The following is a 6000-nucleotide window of genomic DNA, read 5'->3' on the forward strand; positions in this document are numbered from 1 at the left end:
TTGATGCCCTAAAAAACATAGTACTAAAAATAGTTTCGACTTTTTTTTCAGAATTCTATAATACTAGTGGTCACCGAGTGGTCGAAATTCGACCATAATTAAAAATTTAAATTTAAAAAAAAAACAAAATATTATGAAAATATAGAACCTTATTTTAAATTTTTCAATTTGACCAAAGATTTTGACAATCAAAACAAGAGTATAATATGCGTACGTGTGTCAAATACACGGTAGTGTGTGTAATGTTTTTTTTTTTTTTTTATTGATTTAATATACTTTTATGCACAATTTTAAAAAAATATTAACGTTATGCACTCCGTCTCTATATAAACTATGAGTGTACGAAATTTCATACTCCTCCGTCCGGCAATTTTCGAAAAAAAGGGGAACAAAGTTTTTGCTTCTCGTATTAATAGATAAGAATTAAGAACACTTCCTAAACTCAGATCGCCCGTAATTTATTTTTCCTTTAATTTTCGTTGTATTCTCTTCCTTTTCCAATGTGTTTCATCCTAATATAATTTTTTTCACTTTTTACCATTTTCAAAGACTAAAAAGCACTGGTCTATAAAGAACTTACGAGTCAATCAAATTGAGAATAGATTTTAGATAAGTGTTTTGTCTTTACTAAATGCCAAACATAATAACTAATAAGTAATATATATTTCACACTCACAATCAGGGGTCAAGATGGGAACATTATAAAAGGAGAAGAATGTGTGTTAAAGAGATGGAAAGAGTATTTTTAAAGTTTGTTCGAAAGGGAGAAAGTGAAGGTACAACATACGGCACCTTCCATGGAAGCGAGTATAAAAGTTGATGAAAGTGAGATAAGCATGGATGAAATAGTGAAAGCGTTGAAAAGTATGAAATTAGGTAAGGCTGCAGGGTTATGACAGGATTACCGTCAAAATGCTAAAGGCTGGACATGGCATAGTGGCTAGCCAGCTGTACCGCCTTTTCAATTTGTGCTGGCAAAACGGGCGAGTACCGGGAGACTGGTGCAAAGCCGTAATCGTCCCATTGTACAAGGTAAATTGTATGCAAAAGTGTTGATTAAGAGGTTTGTGAATGAAACAGATGATAAAGTATGGGATACACAAGCGGGATTTAGAAAAGGAATGGGATTTACGGATCAGGTCTTTTCTTTGCGGTGCATAGCCAAAAAGTGTTTGGCAAAAAACAAAAAAGTCTATTGCGCGTTCGTGGATTTAGAAAAGGCTTATGATAGACTGATGAGGAATGAATTGTGGTCAGCATTGTCTGTGGATGGTGTGGGCAGTGTCCTCATACGAGCATTGCAATCTCTTTATAGGGATTCTAGTGCTTGTGTGAGGATAAATGGAGCATACACTGAATGGTTTAATATCGAAAAAGGTGTTAGACAGGGATGTGTAGCGTCACCGTGGCTGTTTAATCTATTCATGGACAATTGTTGGACAGATTTAAAACAGAATGAAAATGGGTTGAGAATGAATGAGTTACTCGTCAAATGTCTTCTCTATGCTAATGATCAAGTATTACTTGCGTCTTCGCCCGAGGAGTTGCAGGAGATGGTAACTGATATGAGTGGAGCCTTTGTAAGAAAGGGAATGAAAATGAATGTAAAGAAGACGAAAGTGATGGTGTTTGAAAGAGATGAGGCAGTGACAGACTGCACTATCGTGATTGGAGATGAACAAATTGAACAGGTGAATGAGTTTGTGTATCTGGGTTCAAAGTTTATAAGAGATGGAAAGTGTGAGAGTGATATTGAAAGAAGAGTGAATGCAGGAAACAGGAACAGGAATGGAGCTTTTCACTCATTTATGAGCAGTCGGAAGGTGTCTAACAAGGCTCGTTTGGCTGTGCATGAGGGGGTGTTGGTTCCGACACTCATGTACGAAAGCGAAAGTTGGGTATGGCAGAAGAAACATGAAAGCAGAATAAATGCAATTGAGATAAGAGCATTAAGAAGTATGATAGGAGTTAAACTGAGTGACAGGATAAGAAATAGTGAGATAAGGAAACGTTGTGGTCTGAAAGAAGATGTAGTGACAAAAATTGAGAAAGGTATGCTCAGATGGCTTGGTCATGTCGAGAGAATGAGTGAAGAACGATTGACGAAAAGAGTGTATAAGGCGAGTGTAGATGGAAGGGTTGAAAGGTGTAGTAGACCTAGGCACACGTTTCGAGGCCAAAAAGGGGACGTCTTGAAAAAAAGCCAGGTCAAGAGTACCCTAGACCGAAGAACATGTATTAAGGGAATAATGAAAGTGGACGAAGCGAAAGAAGTATGTAAGGATCGTAGCAAGTGGAAAGAAGTGGTCTCTGCCTACGGGAAAGAGGCGTAATTATATTTATGTATGTATATGTATGTAATATGTAATTTTTATTTATTAGCTAAGCCTGCGACTTCGTCCGCGAAGAATTTAACAAATTAGTTATTGTTCAGTTCGCAGTTATAAAATAAAATAAAAAAGAACTTAAATAAAAGTAGCCTAAGTTACTCCTTATTATATCAGCTATCTGCCAGTGAAAGTCCCGTCAAAATTGGTCCAGCTGTTTCAGAGATTAGCCGGAACAAACAAACAGACACAGACAGACAAAATTCTAAAAAATGCTATTTTAGTATATGTACTGTGTAACAGACACTCTAATTTTATGTAAATATATATATATAAGTTTGAACATATATTATATGTTCAAACTTATAATTTAAATTAATTATGGTCGAATTTCGACCACTGGGCGACCACTAGTAGTAAAGCAGTGACCGTAAGTGTCGACTGATCTGTCAACATAATGAATATCGACATTGTAACTTATAGAAAGCACCAAAGACGTCTAAAATGTTATAGCACATTTTATAGGAAGCGATATATTTTTTAATTCGTAGGCGGAATGCCTAAGCATCAAAGCCTCCCCGTTCTATCTGCATGACATTGCTATTTCGTTCATGCGCTGTACAAAATTTAATGGAATTTTCATGCTTGCAATTTCAACCTATTATAGAGGAAAATCTTAAGCAACACAATATCAAAAATTTACTGTCAACAATTCTATTGTACTGTAGTGGAACAAAGTGTTAATGGGCAAGTAAAGAGGGGAACCCGACCCAAAGACGGTGAGGATCTTTTTAGCTATTAGTAAAAGGGTTAATGCTTGATCCGTAAAGCTATTCAACTGCGAGTAATAAGATATAAATGCATATACACTTCATGGAATACAAATTTTTACGGTGTTTCCTTTTACCGACTTTCTCAACTCATGTTTATACATATATATTTAAATATTAAAAAATCTAGATTGTCAGCTCTTGTTTCATATTTATATTGATGTGAGATTATTTATGTATGATTAAGTTTCACCCTTGGCGATTTTTTTTGTTCAACGTTAAATCCGTAGATTAGGCTTTAATTTTTTTAAAGGCTTTAATTTAGCCTTTCAGGTAATTCGTCATAGTCAAACCACAACATTCAAAGTAGTACAGTGCTTTTGAAGTCGCGTCAAATACCGTTTTATGTCGGAGGTGCTGGTTAACCGTAAATATTAATTTTATTCATTTTTACTTCCGTAAACTGTCTTTATTTTACCTTTTGGTAGAAAGGATACCAGTTTTGATAGTCTAAGTAATTGTATTAAATACTTATGTACATATCCATAATATATAAATAGATTTAAAAAAAAATAAAGTTTACATTTTCAGTCATATAACAGTGAAAAAAAACACATCTACCATTACCATTACAAACATTTTAACTAAATTTAGATACGCCTGTAATATACATTAATAATATAAATCGTTAAGAGCCATTTCACAAAAATCGGTAACAATCCGCGAAATTGTAATATTTTGACGTCGTTAATCTCAGTGTTGAATGCAATAATGTAATTTATATTCTTGAAATATAATAGAGCAACCTTTGTTGTAGTCCATAGTCAGATCAGAATTTTAATTTATATTATGTGTATAAAATTATTAACCTTTTCATCAGCCTCCTCCCTGGGTAAACGGTCGCAATGTATACTTTGAAGTCCTACTTTTCAATAACCTCTACGTTGAAACCATTTAAAAAAAATATCATAATATGTGGAATATAATTTTTTTGTCCATTATCATAGATTTTTATTCCATTTGTATCTCTATTAAACGATAAAAAAAATTTAAAGTTACGAATATTTTCCAAATAAGTACAATTTTAAAAGCGATATTTCTCTTAGAAAACTAAGAAATTTTAACGAACTATCTTCATCAAAGTAAACTTACATCATTAAGGAATACAAAAAAAATAATTAAAAGATGTAATTATTTTTAATACATTTTATATTAAATAATAAAAAGATAGTATATATTGCCACGCATCAAGCCCGGTAAATCAGTCGAGCGCTAGCGCTCTTAGAGGTAAGGTCCACGCCAAATTCTGCGCAGCCGTCTCTTTCGGTCACACGCGCCAAGCGCCTGTTGTTATAGCGGATAAAACGCATTTGATACTTTCATAATAAAATAAACATATTACGAAAATGACTGTAAAATAATATAATGATAATTTCTGTAAACAAATGTATAATTTAATTTTCTTTTCTCACACTATCAATACAAATAGGCATTTCAATCTGTTTGTCTTGTTATTTGTTAATTAATATGTTTGTCGGTGTCGATGTCATTGAATGCTTTTTTATTCATATCGTAAATATTAAATTCATTCGTAAACTGAAAAAACTAAATCAATTTAAAAAAATTGTTTCATAAAATTGATTTTTTTAATTTTATTTTAAATTTATTGACTGTTGTTATATAACATACTTGAAATTTTTAACAAATTAATTATGTAAAAAACATTTTATACCATAGTTATAATTTTTATTATACATCAGAAAATGATCACGATGGTCTTTTGGTTGTCACACTATACGTACTAGCACAAAGATCGCGCGGCTCGTACGACTCGCGCGATGCGACCAAATTTACCTAAACTTGCAGAGCGTAAAATTGTGAAATGGCTCTTAATATAAATCGTCACGTACAAAATTCATTAGTATTTTTATATTTTTTTGTACGTTTAACTGAACAATAAAATGAGTAAGCTTTTCAAGTACTTCAAGTAAGATAATATGTTAGCTATGTCTTGATATATCAGTTGGACGGATTGTAAAGTTTCTTGAGATACAGGCTAACGATCTACATATATGACAACAACAAATTCTTTGTTAGTCGATGACCTCTGTATTGCCGAACCGCTTTTCATATTTATTCTCTAATACTCGTAGTATACAGCAATAAGCAGAAATGTTCACGACGTTCACGCCATTAGATTCTTTACCAGTCATAGTCTAATCCTGGATAAAACTTCTAAATCCTTATTTGCAGTATATTCTCAGAAGTTAATTATTATTTAATAATTTAAAGAAGTTAATAATTATTATATTTTTTTAATTATTAAGTTAAATATTTAAAAAAATTAAATAATTAATTGTACAACGACAACGTTCTGGTGTAGTGTTGCAAAATTGCAATGCCAACGCAATAGATATTTTTATTTAAACAGATATTTGTATTTATAAAATCAGTGGTTTATTTTTTGGTTCTTGTGAATCTCTGCATTGCTCCTCATAGAGCACAAAAACACAATGATTTCAGTTTTATCATAAACAACTGATGGCAATCCATATTCTTGATAGATAAGTTATTGCTAATTCACAATTGAACAGAATATTGGATTAATCTACACACTTTTTCCTTTATTGAAGAGAAGGCTTTTGGCCAACAGTTAGATTATTGTATGGTGTTTCAGCTTGATAATTTAGTTTAATTAAATAAAATAAAAATAAATCGTATAAAACAAAAGGACAACTATATACAGTTACGTATTAACAGATATATTTGTTGCATTCGCATTTATCGAGAGGCATTCAAATATCAATCGCCTGAGCTTCGTCCATTATTCACGAGGCTTGCAACTGAGGTTGGCTTCCATCCAAGTGGAGGATACTTGGTATCATGTTCTATCATGTCTATTG

This window comes from Melitaea cinxia, chromosome 14 (assembly GCF_905220565.1).
Source record: "Melitaea cinxia chromosome 14, ilMelCinx1.1, whole genome shotgun sequence".
Taxonomy (NCBI): Eukaryota; Metazoa; Arthropoda; class Insecta; order Lepidoptera; family Nymphalidae; genus Melitaea; species Melitaea cinxia.